Below are 19360 nucleotides of genomic sequence, written 5' to 3' on the forward strand. Positions count from 1 at the left end.
CTTTGGATTTGTACTCAATCCTGGTCCCATGATTACCACTAGAATGCAGCCAAGTAACTACTATTCGGGATTTTTGTTTTGTTCGTATGTTTATTTAAAAAAAAAACCGTAAATTTATAAATAAAAGATAAAATTATCGGGCGTTGAAATTTAAATTTTAAATTTGTTAAATATTATTTTTTAAAAGAAATTATATGAATTAATTAAATTAATAAGTTAATTATGAATATTTCATTCTAAACAACTTAAAATCTTTATTAAAATCCCACTTCACTTCTTTTATCACTTGATTTCGCACAAGTGCATGGTCACTATTGTAATCAGCTATCATTATCATAAAATGAAAGTTAGCAACTTAAGTGGTGTAGTGGTGACATATGTTGACAAAGACACAGAATTTATCAATATTTAAGAGTAGTATTGCGAGAATTAAATTTTGGGACCATTTTTGGATGTTTGATGATTTCTTTTGGAACTTTGTGTTTGGGCTTTCATTATTATTTTTCTTCTTATTTTGAATATAATTTTATACTCTATAATTTTTTTTGTTTATTTAATGTGTTAATTTTAATTTTTTTATGATTTAATTTATCTTCATATTATGCTTATTTAATTGACTCATTCCAAAATTGATGATTTTTCACCTAAACTATGTTATTTCATGAAGAGATATTTTAAATATTATTTGTAGTTTATAAATGTTTTTATTAATGTTCTGGCTTAGTGAGTTAATGGCAAAAATTAGGTTTTAGAATCTTAGAAATCTTAAGTTCAAGTTTCATTATATATAAGTTTCGTTCAATTTTATATTGAATTTATTTAATAATATTCTAATTTATTAGTTGTTTATTTAATGATTTCTTATATATAAATGTAATATTGAATTATAATTATAAATTTTCTTCTATTAATTAATTCCCATTGAAAAAATAAAGCATTAGAAATAAAAAAAGACTATATACAAATAAAAAAGTTGATAGTGCTCCTCTATCCATTTGTCATAAATGCTTGACCTGAGATGCTAAGAAGTTAATGCATGTAAAAGAATTAAGAGCAAATTGGGGGCAAGGGTCCACTCTCCCCTGTTTGACGATCCCCTGAATTCCTGAAATTTTCTGCCGAAGAATAACAGAACAGAACAGAACAGGGGAGAGATTCTCTTGTAAACTTACCCTTTTCCCACAAAATGAGACATAGAGCTCCCGAACACCCTAGAAATTTTTGAAACCTACTGGAAAAGAATCTTAAGGAATCCAAAGGAAAAAAGAATAACAAAAAAAAAAAAAAACTTTTGTTCTTATTCGGGAAAACACAAAAATAAAAGTAAATCAAATCAAACCCAAGATGCCAAAGGTGCCTTACAATGAGAAAGAAAGAGAAAAGAGTGTGGAATCAAGATTTTGCCTTTCGTACATGTGAAAATTGTCTCAAGAAAACCAAATAAAACATTTGCAGATTAATTTAATTACTTCCACCCAAACCACAAATCTGAATGAAACAGAAACAAGAAACATTATCAGAATAAAAAAAATCAAAACTTTAAACTTTAAACACCCCCCCCCCCCAAAAAAAAAAAAAAACAAAGACATCCATCTGTTTAAAAAAAAAAAGAAACTTTAAACTTTCAAAGAATAATCTTTTTTTTTCTATAAGTCCCACATCTCAGTTCATTGAGATGGACTTAAACTTAAACATAAACCCCCTAAGTTCACCGGAATTCCTACCTCCGGTCACAGCAAAATACGAGGAAAAGAACAGACAAAAACCTATCTTGATCTACGCTTACCAGGCCTTTTCATATGAATATGATTCTTGGTTTGTTTCCCGAAAGCACTGCAAAACCACAAGTTGAAACCTTTGGAGAAGGTGGCTCAATAGCAGCGGATACCTTACCAGTACGGTAACCTCGTCTTTGACCGTTAGATTGGCTTCTTTCAATGGTATTGATTGGTCCAATATTTCTTATCGGCTTAACATCTTTAATAACGTCAATCTTTTCTTGGTTATTGTCTTGCAGCTATCCTTGTTCTTCTTGCTGTAGTTGCTTTGTTTTTTCTTCTTGTTGTTCTTGTTTTACTTGGTTTATCTCCTCTGACAAAAACCTGTCATCCCAAATAAGCCGTGAAGATTCTTGCCTCCTAAAAGACACTATAGATCTTTGCAAACCAGCCATGGTAGATGACAGCTAGATGTTTTTCTCTTTTCTCTCGTTAATGAAACTAAAAGCTTTCCTTCTATAAATTCCAATTCGTTGTAAAATATAAATAAATCTTTATATATAAAGAGAGAGAAGGATAAAGAAATCTTGAAGATTTGGTTAAGAAAAAGTCATACTAAGGCAACTCAGTCAATATTTCCAAGTTTTCAACAAAATTATTTTCTGTAAAGGGGATTGGAGTTTTTTCTTATAAGGCACCCTATAATCTTATTTATCAAATTAGAATAGTTTTAAACTTAATTCTTAAAATAAGATACTTTGTATACTTGGAATCCACGTCTGAGATATATGATAAATTATATAAAAATAAAATAAATGATAAATTATTTAATTAGTTTTAATTCAATCAAAAAATTCTAAAATACACATATCTTGAAAAGGCCTCATCTTCTCTTCTTTTTCCCTTCATCAGATCGTCCTTTCTTTATCTTCTTTTCATTTGAATTAAATATTCATGCATTGTTATTTACTAAAAATAAACTATTGATGTTTAAAGGGTGTTCAATGAAATGTCTAAAAGAAACTTTTTTGTTTACGAATTTTGTTAACTAATAACCCGGTGAAAGTATATTATTGTACTGACAATACTTCATAACCTTAGCTCTCTAAAATTGGAACTGAATTTAGCAACAAGGTTGGTGAAGAAAGCAGAAGGAAAAATAAAAGGGAGAGATTCCATGGAATATAGACACACAACTGCAAATTAGGTAAAGAAAGAAAGAGAGAAGGGAAAAATCTAAAATCAAAACCAAAAGATATAAAACAAGGAAGAAATAAAAAAAAAAATTAAAAAAACTATAAAATAAAATTTGAAGAGCATTTATTTGGTGCGAAGTGAATAATCATGGTGCGATGATTTTATATTTTCAGAATCGATCATTTAAAAAAATTTTGCCTAAAAGATAAAGATTTGAAAAGAGATGAATAGTTATTTTAAAAAAAAAAGAAATAGATGAATACTTCTTTGTTGGCACAAAAAAGAGAGATTATTTGGAGGTGGATTGAAACTCCAATACTCTCTAGATCTACTCCAAAAGGTGCTCAAAATTTTTTGGTGCCCTCAAGAATCTAGGAACATTCTATGCTTGGCCTCAAAACCCGCACCTTTTCAATTAATGGTTTTTGGTTTTGATAAATAGTATCAAATAGCAAGGTAAATTTATATTTGCTGTTAGGGCATGTTACAGTGTTGCAATGATTGTCTTTTATTTGATAAATTTTTTGCATTTTTTAAGAGATAAATAGTTACAATGAAGAAAGGGAGAGAAGATTAAAAAAGAAAGTGATGTGGAATTTCATGTTGACATCAAATTAAATTGTATGATACTATCTGTTTTTAAGAATAAAGTTTAAAAGTATCCCACTTAAAGAAATAAGATATCTAAGTACCTTGGTTTGGGAAAAAAACTCAGTCAATATTTCCAAGTTTTTCAACAAAATTATTTTCTGTAAAGGGGATTGGGTTAAATTATGAATTAAAATATTTAACTAATTGTAAAAGTTTATGCTATAAATTTAATCATGCAAAATTATAATATAATTATTTATATTTTGTTGACTATTTTTCTATCTAGTATAATTCAGATTAATAGGTGGATCTAAATTGTGATTAAGATAGTAATTAGTTTTTGTAACATTAATGGTCTGACCTTAATTCACAAAAATCCATTTGCGTGATAGATTAAAAGGCTATCATCATATTAAAAAGTTCACTTTATAACTGGACATCCATCCATAAAATGTAGCAAAAAATCTAAATATAAATAATTATGGGGAATATATTTATAAAGGTAGTTAACTCTAAAAAGGATACTATTTTAATTTTAAGTCTTTATAGAATGTTTGGTTTACGAGAATATGAATCGGATAGAATAAAATTATATATGGTAAGATTATATTAAATAATATTATCTTATTTTATGTTTATTATGTGTAATGATTAAAATATGATAATTTTATTTATTGATCAAAATTATTTTTTTTTAAATTTATACAATTTAAATTGTTAATATAATTTTTAAAAATATAATTGGATGATTAATCCTACTTGTAATTTTATCAAAATGATGATTAATCCTCTGTACAATTTTATCATTTTCTTTAAATACAAACTAAATATAACATAATATAATTATCATCATATCCTATCATCATCTTATATACCAAACATTACCTTAATTGACTATAGTAAAGATTTGAAGAAGATACGAGATATGTTTATTTTGTTGTTGTGAGAGAATATGAAATTCTAGATCATATAGAAGAATTTGGAAAAATCTCAACCTAAATGAAACCTAACATATTTTATCCTTTACTTCTTTCTAGTTTTATGATTGAAGGCTTAAATTTAAATTTTATTGTGTGTGGATTTGGTTATTTAATTATATTTTAATTTGTTAGCTGATTATTTTGTAATTATAATTTAATTATAATATAGTAGTTGATTATTTAATCCATTATATGAATGTAATATTTGTAACAATCTAAAAAAATGCATGATCAAAGGATAATATTTTTATTGAGGACCATGCCGTCATGGTCCTCAAGAGTGCTCAATTGATCATGATACATATATATACAAGAGATCTTTTATTTTTTAATAGTTATATATAAGAGATCTTGTTTACCAACCATCTTTTTGGGGGAAAAAAATTATCTTGAAAAAGATATAGTCAAAAGTCTTCTGCTAATGGGCACTAACTGTCGAACTAATCTATACTCAACAAGTCAACTAATTTAAGCTAAAACAGAAATTTAAACACTAACCTCTAAGTGGGTTCAGTTGAAACCCACTGAACTGAAGGTGTCCGAGCCACTGCTGGAGAGAGGTGACTTTGTTGATGCCGCCTAACTCACCGGTGGTTGTTGGCTTCATGGTGGTCGGTGATGCATTGAAGGGGATTTTTTGGTCGTTAGAGAGACACTTCCTCTCTATTTCCTTTCTTGAATTGAAATTAGTTTTTTTCTTGATGGCCCAGAGAACTACTATATAAGGAGGAAAGCGGGAGTCCATTGTTAGCAAATCTTACACTATCCCATTATGAGTATATACAAAAACAACTTAGGTCATACTTTAATTAAAATCATACTACATGATGGATATGTCATAATATAGTATCACTATAATTAGTAATTGATTTGATATTAACCAAATTTAATCCGGATCTAAATAATTTTGTTAGTCCATCAACATGAGATTACTACAATACCAACTTACATAGCTTGGTTCCTACGTTAATAAGTTTTGGCACATTGTTAAGGCTTAATATAATTGCTTGTAGCTCCAGTAAAATATCAAGAAAGGAAAAACTTGGATCATTCAGTTCGTCAAATAAGCCAGACTTCTTATTTAATTGTTCTAAAATTTTTTTTGTGGTATGTTGGTTGGATATGATCAATTCATTGTACAAACTACCACCCAAAATTTGTCTGTGAAGCACGTTATGAGTTCAACTTTCATTTATATACATGTTTTGTTTGAGGATAACAAGCAAATCAGCATGCTCTATCAAACCCAGACTTGAAAGTTAGCTAAAGAATTGGCAACTAGGTTTTGAAACATGATAATAGATTTATAATTAGCTTGAAAAGTAAGTAAAAGAACTGATATATCAGAATTTAAGTATTTGAACTTGGTCGATTAACTCTGGCAGATAGAGTTTATGCATTAATTTATTGGTGATTGCCCTTTAGTCGATAAATGAATTGAGCTTGAGATGGTATTAGGTTCACAATTTGTTAAAATGAAAAGGAGATTGTGGTTTGAACAAAAAAAAAAAAAGATTGTGCAGCATCAGAGATAGACAATGTTGTTGGTTTATAGCACATTGATTAAGGTTGTTGTCTTTATTTTTTTGGGTATCGCATTATAAAAGCTTCCTAGTAAGAGTACCTGTTGCATTTTTGAAACAAGCATGCAGATAATAATTTGTATTGTTTCTCCTAACATGGAATGTAAAATTATGATGTGTTCAAGACTTTAAGTATGTTTTAACAAGTCACACTTTAGTTTCATGGTGTGGACAATCATAACACAGCACATGTATGTATTTTTCACTTTAATATTTGTGTGTGTATGCCTTACACAAAAAAGATATCAGTCCATGAAAGTTAAAGATTAGACCTTGACTATAAGTATTTTTTTTTACTACTTTCTAAACTGTCTTAAAGATTAAATTTCAAGCCCTGCATAACCTAATGATGAATAAAGTTGCATGAGCATAGAAAATTTCCAATCATGTGGTTTATTACAGCACAAATTCAAGCTCTATGAGTTCATTAAAGGTATGATTCTCTTACCAAAAGAAGAAAAAAGATAATCTTGCAACAAACATGCAGATTTTTCATTATCAAGGAAAAATAATCCATGATGAAGAGAAGCAATCATTTGCAATTCGAAGCTGTTCTTGATATTGTAGTTCTTTGCACTTGTAAGTCACTATGGGGAGATGTTCAGGGGCCTAGATTTGAAACAAGGAGCAAAAGCATTCCTAGTTGTCTCATCCTTCCATTCTAATTCTTTCCACCAGAATTCCCATCCATGAATGGCAATGCCATGTCCTTCAGCATTCTTTGCATTGACCGAAAGCTTTTTCAGTTTTGGCCACCCAAATATGGAGATTTTCTTGAGACTAAAAAATAGAAAGGGTTCCTAATAGATGCATTTTAGTTCTGGTAGGTAAGATAAATGAAGAACTTCAAGCTTTTCAAATGGCTTAATACTTTCTTACTTTATTTAGAAGTCCTGCACATTTGGCTGTGCTGATTATTTCTTTGATTTGGGAGCATCTTGATATGTAAAGACTAGCAAGGTTTGGGGTAAGCATGAGCCATGTCAAATCCCCCAATTGCATACGGTTGTCTACACTTACTCTTTAAAGGCCATTGAACCATCTATCTTTTAAAATCATAAAGCTGTGGAAATCAACAGATGTTAGTTTTTTTCTTTGTTCCTGCAACCATGTTTCAGCTCTTCTAAACTCTTACAGTCTGAGATATCTAGCATATTGAGATGCTTCATATCTACTAAACATGAAATATTTAGAATATTTGAAGCACTTAAAAACTAGAGGCATAGGTTTTAAGTGCAGCTTTTGTGTGGGAGCTTAAAAGTCCTTCAAGTACAAAGACACTCCTTATTGTGAGACTCAACATACTCAATTGTTTCAAACACTGCAATTCCTTGACAAAGTACTCATTTATTTCCCCTTGATAAAATATTACTTTACATAAACATATCAGATGAACCACAATTAAGCATTCTCAACACTTTTAAGAATGGAGAGATGGATATCAGTTGGCATGGAATTGTATTTAATACAAATGTATTATCCAAGTTCAAATATTTTAGCTTTTGGAGGGACTTGAGCTCATTTGGCAACTGGCTTATACTTGTCTTGGATAGATTGAGATATTGTAAGGAAACAAGTTTTGAAATTCCCTGGGCCAGTTCAGTTATGACACTATTACAGGATAGGTTTAGCATTCTTAGATTAGGCATAGATTGGAAGAAGTCATTTGTGATTGTCTTTAATGTGTTTTCATTGAGAAACAAGGTTAGCAGGTTGGGACATGAAGTTGTTTCGATTAAACTCCCAAAAGAATTTGCCATCAGTGATATCCTTCTTACTGCTTCTTATTTTCTGATCTTTGGTGCTTCAATGAATCAAACACCTACTTGCACCAAAACACCTTCCTCAAAATTATTGCACTCATTGGCTATCCACAGAGCCATATCACGAATCACATCATGCATTTTCACATAATGACCTTTTTCCAATAAACATGCATACACAAGTGTCCCAATTATGTCATACCTTTGGTTTTGAGCTCCATTTCTGTCATTACATTCATCTAAAAGACCGTCACAAATCCAATAATCTATTAAATCAATTTTGTGAATAACAAATTCTTTTGGAAATAAAGTACACTATAAGAACCAAGATCTCACTTTCTCATTAGGTAAATGATCAAAATTGAACTTTAAAAGAGGAAAAACCTTATCCCGCATACTTGAAAATTTTAAGGCACATTTTCTTAAAATCTCAATTACCTAATTCCATTCTTGTGGTGTCTTCTTGCAGGTTACGGCTCGACCAATGGTGATAAGTGCTAGTGGCAAACCAACATACTTTTTGGCCATAATTTTTGCTAGCATAGGAATATCTAGATGTAGGTTGAGAGCATCATTTCCAATCTTCTTTTGAAACAAATGCCAATCAAAAGATGGTGGCAAACACTCAACTTCGAAAATTTTGTGGGCTTCCATCAGACCACACACCTTTTTGGAATATGTAGTGAAGATTACCTTGGAGTTATTTTGTTGGTGTAGGATAAGAACTCCAATTTTTGTTAGATCAATTCGGTCCCATAAATCATCCAACAACAAAACAAATTTCCTAGTACTTAAGACTTTGTACATGTCTATAGCATTTGCTCAAAACTTTTATTTCTCCACCTATCTTCAGAATATCCTATCTTTTCCCCAATCTCTTTTTGAATCTTTTCAGGTTTTAGGTCTTTAGAAGCCATTGCCCAAATCACAAAATCAACATTGCTAAGATGGCTGAGGAGCATGTTGTTGATTTTGTTAGGCCTAAAGTAACAAACACAACAATGCGAAAGTAATAGACAACAATCACTAATCTAACAATGCAAAAAAAAAAAAATAAAGCACACCAAGATTTACATGAAAAGCTCTCTAGTGTAGAGGGAAAAAACTTCATACTATTAAAAAAAATCTCTATTATCAAATAATAGATATACAAAGTTCTCCTCTAACTAAAACTAAAGCTAATCAATAACTAAAGAGACAATTTGAGAAATCTCACCAAACAGGTGACTCAACAAATATACCTTGGTTTTGTTCCTAAAAAGTTTTAAACTTGATATTTACTATTTAGAATATAGAACTCTAAATCATAAATTTGCTAATAAAATTTTAGCTCAATCGGACTACGGATTGATTTTAATTTAACTAAGTCTCCTTTCTCCCTTTTCTTTCTATTTTCCTAAATTTTTTTCTTTTTATTTGGCACCACACTCTATCATTTTACTCCAAAAACATAGCCCCCTTTTTTTTTTATTGTTAAAGGCTTTATTTTAGGTTAAAAGTCAAAAGTCCATGGCCTCTAATTGGCTAAAACAATTACATGGGGTTGGACCCCATGTATTCTTAACAATCTCCCCTTCTAGCCCCATTAAGAGGAGATTCAACACCATAGTAGTTTTCATTTGGAATTTACCTTTGGCCAAAAAACTCATTTTGACCAAGTTACTACAAAGTTAAAGCTTTTCCTTGAGAAGTATCTTAGTCAATATATCTACTACATTCTTATTAGTATGGACTTTTTTCAATAGCATTTGTTATTCTCTAATCACTAAATGTAACCAATGATATCTACCATCAATGTGCTTCATTTTAGCATAGTATATAGCATTCTTACTCAAATTTAAAGCACTTTGGCTATCATAAAATATCATATACTCTTTCTGATTCAACCCCAATTTAAGAAGAAAATGTTTCATCCAAAGCATTTCTTTACCTACTTTTTTTGTTGTAATATATTTAGCCTCTATAGTTGACAAGACAACAAACTTTTACAACTTAGACTACCAAGACATAGCCTCCTACAAAAGTGAACAAATACCCTAAAGTAGATTTCCTACTATTAAAATCACTTGTTATGTCAACATCAATAAACCCTTCTCGAACTAGTTGTGAAACTCCATAACTCAAGCACATTTTTGAAATGTTTTTCAAATATTTAAAAATCCATTTCACTACTTCCCAATACACCTTTCCTTGATTAGAAAAAAATTTGTTCATCACACTAACTGCATAAGTAATGTCAAGCCATGTGCAAACCATAAGATATATCACAGAACCAATTACAGAAGAATAAGAAATACTAGATATAGTTAGTTGCTCTTTCTTAATCACTGAAAAAGATTTCTTACTCAAATAAAAATTATTGGCAAGTGGACTGGTAAATGATTTAGCGTATTGCATGTTGAATCTACTAAACACCTGTTCAACATACTTTTCCTGTGACAACCACAGCTTTCTAGCTCTTTTATCCTGGATAATATCCATATCGAGAATCTATTTTGCTATACCTAAATCCTTCATATCAAAAGACTGAGATAATTATTCTTTCAATACGCAAACCATACCAGCATCTTGTCTCACAATCAATATATCATCAATATATAATAAAAGAATAATGAAGTTAACATAAAAAAAATTTTTTAACATACACATAAGGATTTGCTACCTTTCTTTTATAGCTATGGCTTATTATAAAAGAATCAAACTTTTTATGCCACTGTCGTAGAGCTTGTTTCAAGCCATACAAGTTTTTCTTTAGTTTGCAAACTAAGTGCTCTTTCCGTTTTACTTCAAAACCCTTAGGCTGATCCATATAAATGTCCTCTTGTAAGTTACCATGCAAGAATGTAATCTTGACTTCAAGTTGCTTAAGCTCACGATTCAAGCTAATTGTTAATCCTAGTATCACTTGAATGGAACTCATCTTCACAACTAGAAAGAATATCTCATCAAAATTGATGCTAGATTTTTGATAAAAACCTTTCACCACCAATCGAGCTTTCTACCTCACTAGTTTTTCACCATCTTTTTTCAATTTAAACACACATTTTTTCTTCAATGGCTTCCTATTTTTTTAAAGTTTAACAAGATCATGTGTATTATTTTTTCACAATAACTTCATCTCTTCTTTCATTATTTTTAACTAATGCTCTCTATCCGAAAGAGTTTGTACATCTTAAAAGCTATTTGGTGCCTTCTTCACTAATAACTAAAATAAAATTTGAACTTAGATACTTGGTAGATGGCCTATGCTTTCTGGTAGATCTTCTAGGCTAAGATTCTATACTACATGATTTTGAAGGTAGTACCCCTTGCTCAACACTCTCTAGTGGAAAGGACTGTTCACCTTATTTAACATTTTTAGGTAGATAGCATTATTTTCCCTACTCAAAACTGATTGTATCTAGCTTATCACTAACTATGGTTGGCTCATTCATACCTTCAAGTTCTATCTTTTGCTCATTTTCATCATTTTGTGGCTTTTTTCGGTTGAATCTCTATCAATGTTGAAATATCACACTTAACAGTAACCCATGTAGTCTTTTCATTTTTCTCAAGGTCTATTATGGTTTTTTTTTCATGGAAAACCACATCTTTGCTTCTAATTGACTTTTTTTCACTAGATCCCATATCTTGTAGCTTAATTCTTTATCACCATATCCTACAAACACACACTGTGTGACTTTACTGTTAAGCTTTAACCCACTATTTCAGTATATGCATGAATACTTTACTCACGAAAACTTTTAAATGAGAGTATGAAGTATCTTTCCTTATCCACACTTTCTGGAATGTAAAAGCTAAAAGGAATTAATGGTGATCTATTAAACAAATAGCATGCTGTGTTGACTACTTTATCCCATAATGGCTTTGGTAATTTTGCCATCTTCAACATAAATTTGACTTTTTTCATAATGATGCAATTCATCCTTTCAGTTACACCATTATGCTACTATGTTCTAGGTTCTATCATCTTATGTCTGATCTCATACTTTGAACAGTATTTTTCAAAATCTTTGGATGTGTATTCTATACCATTATTAGTCCGAATACACTTCAAAGGTAACCCTATTATTCTTTCCATCATGGCATGAAATTTATGAAAATATTGCAATACCTAGCTTTTGTTTTTCAATATATACACCCAACTTTAAACTGAAGCATCATCAATAAAATTAATAAAATACCTGTTATCACCCAATCACTTAACTTCAATTAGACCACATATATTAGAATGAATCAATTCCAATCTATTTTCTTTTCTTTGAGAACTTTTGCAAAAGGAAATTCTATGTTACTTGCCAAACAAACAATGATCACATAAATCGAGAGACTTACCTTTGGTTAAGGTAATGAAAGATTGCCTTGTTAAAACTTATAATCCCTTCTCACTTATGCATGCTAGCCTTTTATGCCATAAGTTTGCTGAAACATCATCCTCAACGGTATTTATTTGAATACCGTTCAATTGTATCCATATCTTGTACATTGTGCAGCATGGTTTTTCTTTTACAATTACCATGGATCTTTTGAAAAGCTTCCACTGCCCATTCTTTTATCAACTCTCATATATTTCTTTATAAAGGATATTAATCGCAAGTAAGTTCATTCTCATATCGAGAATGTGTCTAGTATCCCTCAAAGTCAACATGCAACCTTATTGATTTGTACAAAAATATCATCAATTCTAACAATCTATGACACACTCTTGTTTTCCATCTTGGTATAACCAAAGTCTTCTACTTTGCAAGTTATAAACAACTCCCTTTTAGGAACACAATGATATGCCGCTTCTGTATCAGCTATCCACTTAATGTTAGGATCAACAACATGATTAGAATCACCATGTGTATAAATTAAAGTAACTAAATCACTATTTGACTCACTGCTACAACATTGCCATTATCTAAACTCTTGCCTTTTTCATCTTTTCACTCTTGCATCAAAATTTTGTAGTATCACTTTATATGGCATGGTTTACTATAATGGAAGCACTTCATTTTATCTTTGGACTTGGATCTATATTTAGACTTACTATGAGCTTTTAAGTTTTGACCTCTATTGATGTTTTTACCCCTGTTCTCTATGACAAGAGCTTGATTCTCGGGATCTAAATCTTTTCACCTTACTTTTTCATTAAGCATATTGTCATTTACCATATTTAATGTTACCTTGCAATCAAGAGTTGAATTAAGAAGAATCATAACTAGAGTATTTTAATTGTGGCAATAAACCCAAAAGAAAGAATGCCTTCATTTCATCATTCATCTTAAGTTTTATAATAGTCATTTGATTAAATTTATCTTGAAAACACTCAAGTGCTTTGTAATCAATCGTCAATCCCTATACTATAAAGTTGTAACCTTTTTAATAAGCATAACTTTATTCATGCCTATTTTCCTTTCATACAATACTGTTAATTTTTGTCAAATAGTGTGGGCATCTATCTCCTGCGCTAAATGATGGAACATGCTAATATCAACCCATTTTTTTATTGTAGCCAACATCTTTCTACCTAACTTTTTTCAACTTTCATGTTTCGTATCTGCTGGTTTAATCAAATCATCCAATATTGGCTCATACAAATCTTTGTAGTATAAATGATCCTCTATCATTGGCTTTCAAATTGAATAATTTGATGCTGTTAATTTTATCATGAAACATGCATCACCCTCTATGATCTCAAACAGAATTTACTTTAGTCTTGGGTTACTTTTGTGTCAATGTCTCAAAATAACTTGCACTTAGATACCACTTGTTAGGCCTAACAAATACAACAACATAGAAGCAATATATCGCAATAAACTCATAGCAATAGACGACAATCAATAATCCAACAATGTAAGAAAAGTAAAGCACATGAAAATTTACATGAAAAACTCTCCAATGTAGAGAAAAAAATTATGAACCCCAAAAAAATCTCTATTATCAAATAATGGATATAGAAAGTTCTCTTCTTGCTAAAACTAATGCTAATAAATAACTAGAGAGATAATTGAAAAAATCTTACCAAATAGGTGACTTAACAAATACACTGTGGACTTGTTCCTAGAGAGTTTTAAATCTGATCTTCACCGTTCAGAATGTAAAACTCTGAATCATAAACCTATTGACAAAATTTTAACTTAATTGGATCACAAATTGACTTCTGCTTAACCAACTCTCCCCTATCCCTTTTCTCTCTATTTTCCTTGTTTCTTTTCTTTCTATTTGGTGCCACATTATGTCATTCCATGCCAAAAACACAACCCCCCTTATTTTACTGTCTAACGCTTTATTTTGGGTTAAAATTCAAAAGCCCATGGCCTTCAATTGGCTAAAACAATTACATGGGGCTGGACCCTACATATTCTTAACAAATTTGAGTCTTGACAGTAGTTTTGCTAATGCCTCCCATTCCATATAAACTAATGATTCTTGTTTGATGTTCATTAAGGCAATTCCAAATAGTAGTAAACATGGACTCCATGTTACGTCCTGAAACCAATACGTAACACTGCCATGTTACTTCAAAATAAACCCTAAAGTAATATGAAGTCTTCTTTCTTAATCATTATAAAATTCTTCAATAAACTGATATAGTCTGTTAAGTAAAATTCATATATTTAATCTAACTAATGATGTATCTCTATATATCCAAATACAAATCATATAAAAATACAAAACTATTTCATAAGATCTCATTGGCCAACATTGTCTCTAACGACTAAGCAATCTTTCCCATTTGATCTTTTAGCATTCACAAGACTAAGAAAACTTATCACTTAGTCATTTGTAAATAAAAAGTAAAAAAGGAATGAGCAAACTATAGCTCAGCAAGTATCGACTGATACACCTTATTGGATCAAGCATCGTTTCCATACATATCATATAGAGTATTCAAAATAATCATCAAATCATAATGTCGAAACATTTTAAAGGTCATCATATTATCAAATATTTTATAAATTCATAAATCAATGTCAAAATATGTCACTTCATAAATCATTGCAAAATATGCTATCATTCAAATATCGTAATCAAACCAAATCATGGATCAATTATTAAAAATCATTGTAAATCATCATCAGCACAAGTCATCATTATCATTCGTTTAACGTTAGCTACAGTCATTGTTATAACCCATGACATTGGCCGTATTGACAATTTCATCCTCATGATCATTGCTAACTATTATAACCTATTAGCTTGGGCCTTATGCTAACTACTATAACCCATTAGCTAAGGTCATAGAATTAGTTCTGTGTCGATGATCCCACTTTTTATGGATGTAAAAACATCGCTATCATAAAATTGTTCTTTAAACATAAATCATTTTCTTAGTTCATTCATAAGAATGATCCATCATTTATATAGTGAAAACATAAAATAATCATATGCTTGATCCTATTTCATATATCAAAAATAATAAAATAAAACATTTACTCATTTAGAAACATATATATATACATAGGTTCGAAAACAAGCAAAATGTGTGAGATTTTACTTACCTCTTTTCAATTTCAACACTTAGTTTTTCTCCCCAAATAATTAATGGCCTATTTAAGATAGTTTCAACATAACAATAATTAATCAACCCATTTGAGACCACTTATACCGAAACAATTAAGTTAAACAAGAATTAACTCAAGAAACTAATTCTGACAGCCTGCACTACTTTCACTAAAATGACCACATCTTAAGATATGCAACTTAGAATTAAAATCTTTTTAATGCGTTAGAAATTAGACTTGATAAGCTTTCTAACCATATATCTTCCATCTCGTGATTCCTTGTGGATTAATTCTAACAATTTTTTCTATGCACATCATATGTTGCTGCTAGATAACCTGTATTCCTTCTCATAAAAATTACGTATTTATTCATAAGAAACTCCAAATTCAATTCTGTTTGCTTCATTGGAAAGTAGACTCAATAATATTTCCAAATATATTTGGCTTAATTTGTAAATCCTTGCATAAAAATTAAGACAACTTTTGCAATTAAACCCTGATGCTACTACCTTACTACATTTATATCCTTAAGCTAAAATTAGGAACTCTTCATAGAAAACTCATATTTGACTTCCATTTGTTTCATTAGAAAACAGATTCAACATGCTTTCCAACGATATATAATAATCATAGCAATAATTTATCCACTAATATAGAATCCTATTTTAATTCATTATTGCAGATTATAGAATCTCATCTAAAAACAGAATTTCTCCTTCAATCTTTAAAAGCTCAAATCCATACTTTTGGCCTTTAAACTTCATTCAATAATCATCAATAAATCTTAAGAACATAAATAAACAAAGCCCAATAATTTACCCAAATAGATCATGAAGATTAATGAAAGATTTCATAATTTTTCTTGGTTTTGCTCTCAAAACTTCAACTCCAAATAATAACAATCAATTTGACATTTCTTCTTAAATAAAAAGAGGGCATATACTCACCTTTAGGAGATTAACTTGATTGTAGCCTCTGATTTTGAATCAACAACTTGATTTTTCATATTTCTAACCCTAGGAAGATGAGAAAGAAGAACTCTTATTTCTTTTCTGTTTCTCGATAACTAGGTTTTCTTTCATTTAATAACTTAGCCCTTTTTCTTTTACTAATTAATCTCTTAATAAATTGATGGGCTTTCATATTACTCTAGCGTAATTATTATTTGGGCTGGGGTATCATATTCTCCCCTCCTTATAAAAAGTTTTGTCATCAAAACTTGATTTATATCTACATCTTATTCATCCATTTCTATAATCACATTTCTTACTGTATGATTGTTTCATTAAACTTTGACAAAAGTAATCATTTTGCCTCAAAACTTGTTCTTGCCATTTAACTATTCAAAAAAGATATTTTCAATATGTTAAAACCCATATCATCTTGAATTTCCAAATACTCATATCCAACTATATAACTTCTACCAAGATAGTCTCTTAACATAGATTCATTATGTACACTGGACATCGAGGTGACTATATTCTTTATTTTGAATTTCTTTCACTTTACCAAGAACTTCAAATGTCCTTACAATGCAAACTTAACCTTCCTTACTTTATAATCCTAATAATGAGTAAAATGATTAACCACTTGAAGCTATAAATCATATCTCCAAATTCTAGTATAATCCTTTTGCTTACTTTAAACCATTCTTTAATCAACCAAAATTTATCAACCATTTATTCCATAAATTCAAAAAAAATAAAAGTTTTTCTTCTTTGTCCTTGTCCCATTAAGTTTAAGACTTAGATCTACTTCCATACAAAACCTCAAAATGAATCATTGGATATTTGTCTTATAACTATTGCTACATTAAAAAAAAATTTTTTTCTCTTGAAGTCACGAGATAAGCACTATTTAAATGAATGTCTATCAATGATAAAGCTCCAAAACTAGAAAGAACACAAAATATTCTTATCCAAAATCCGTTAGTCCTTATTTATTAAAGATTCATCATTTTCTCCGCTAACAATAGCATAAAAAACTTATAACTTAAAAAAAATCAGGATTCCACTGTGCACTTTGATATTTCGTTCCAATAAAATTCAGACAAAATAAATTTCAAAACATTGTTTCATAACAAGAAAAAAAATGTCCACAAATTTTCATGTAATTTGCTTTATGCCAGGTATTCAATTCATAACAACCTTGAATAACAATATCAACAAATCCTTTAGCCACCAAAAAGATATCATATAGTACTTATAATTTTTTTTCTTTTTTTTTCTCCACTAACAATATAAAATTTTCTATCAATTAACTGTTATAAAGCATATGAAATTGATGCAATAAATCATATCCATAAATTTACATTATGTAAATTTAAACATAAATCTTTGGTTACCCAAGTTGTCTCCAATTTCGAATATTGTTTGTTCAATTTAATATACTAATTATCATATAACAATTGATTTTTCATAATCCCCACAAACATCATAATGTCTCAAATTTTCTTTTTACCAAATATATTACTATCATCTCCAAGTCAAAGTCAAAACCTATGCATCATAATCCATAAGTAAAATTCTCATATAGAATTTAAACAATAAGAACTCCAAATGCTTAAATTCGTCTTGAAAGTATAGTTATGAAAAATAACCAAATGCATCACATTATTTTAGAAGTTCTTTTTTTTTTTTAATTTTAAACTTCTCTAAAATTGAATACATGTTTAGTATCACCAACTACATAAAATCATCACTTGTAAGATTTCAATGAATCTTTTGCCCTTTAAGATTTCAAACAATAATGCTTAGCCGAAACATATATATATTTAGTAAATCGATTACTCCTTCAAAACCAACTTCCTTACTAAATCATCTTAATAACCACAATTTCAATTTTTATTCACAAATTTAATTTCTTGCTAGGTACACAGCCTTGTACCCCAATAGGCAATGTTCTCCATAAATATAAAATTTAAAAGAATCCAATAGTATACTTCAATTAGAAACTATAACCACAAATTAATCACTTTAATCATTAAAAAAAATTAGTACACCCCAAATAGCAATTTAATGATCAAACTTCAAATTAACTATACAAATATCCAACTTGCATAATCAAACCTTAAATACTTTCTCAATAAGAATGTATAATCAAATCAAATGAATATCCTTCTTTACGTATATTAAACTATTTACCACAATTATCACATTTTAGACTAAATCCATCAAGACATATTCTCAAACATTATAACGCATAAATAATTATTTCAAAATTTTGACATATCATTTCATTCCAACTCCAATATTCTATACTTTTAATTCTAACAATGTACACTGTTATTCTAATCTTAATCCATGATTAATGATTCACTTAACACTTATCAAATAATTTCAAAACCTCATTAAGTCGAAGATCTTTTTCTCTAACCCATAGGATCTCCAATGATTAAATCATTCTCTTAAATAATCGATTAGCTTATAGGATGTGTCTCATAATAAGTCATATAAAAAATCTCTTAAACTTATAAAATCGCACTATATCAAAGTAATTACACTTTCTATGGACTACAAGATCCAAAAGCAATATGTATATATCAACCAAAATAATTACTCCATGAATTCATTGAATTATTGATTCCTTAATATTTATTGAAACTTTAACTACTCAAAACTTCATCAAATCATTTACTTATACTCACATTATAGTCTATGAATCCAACTTATGTCCTTGAAAAATCATCACATTATCCAAAGGTCATCATTTAAATTCTTAAAAATCTCCACATAGTATATGGATCATAACCACACTCATAAAATCTCTTTCAATCTAAAAATCATAAGCTATATTCTTGGAAAATCACTATTAATCTAATTATCATAATCTAACTTCTTGGAAATCTTCAAAGATCATAATCGTAATTCTAAAAAAATTTTCAAAATCATACTATAAGCTTTTTAACATCCCACATAGTTTAAAATCAAAACCTAAACTCCAAGAAAATCTCCAAGAATCATAACTTAAGCTTTTAAAGAAAATCTCATCAAAATCTAACTCTTAAAAATTCTCCAAAGATCATAACTTAAGTTCTAA

At 29.4% G+C, this 19360-nt stretch overlaps 1 pseudogene; it reads right to left on the reverse strand.

The window, feature by feature from the left end:
• Positions 1-921: 921 nt before the first annotated feature.
• On the reverse strand, positions 922-2243 carry LOC149510723 (uncharacterized protein At1g15400 pseudogene; annotated as a pseudogene).
• Positions 2244-19360: the final 17117 nt, after the last annotated feature.

The sequence above is a fragment of the Durio zibethinus genome, chromosome 28, assembly GCF_047325235.1.
Source record: "Durio zibethinus cultivar Kanyao isolate XHJ-2024 chromosome 28, ASM4732523v1, whole genome shotgun sequence".
Lineage (NCBI taxonomy): Eukaryota > Viridiplantae > Streptophyta > Magnoliopsida > Malvales > Malvaceae > Durio > Durio zibethinus.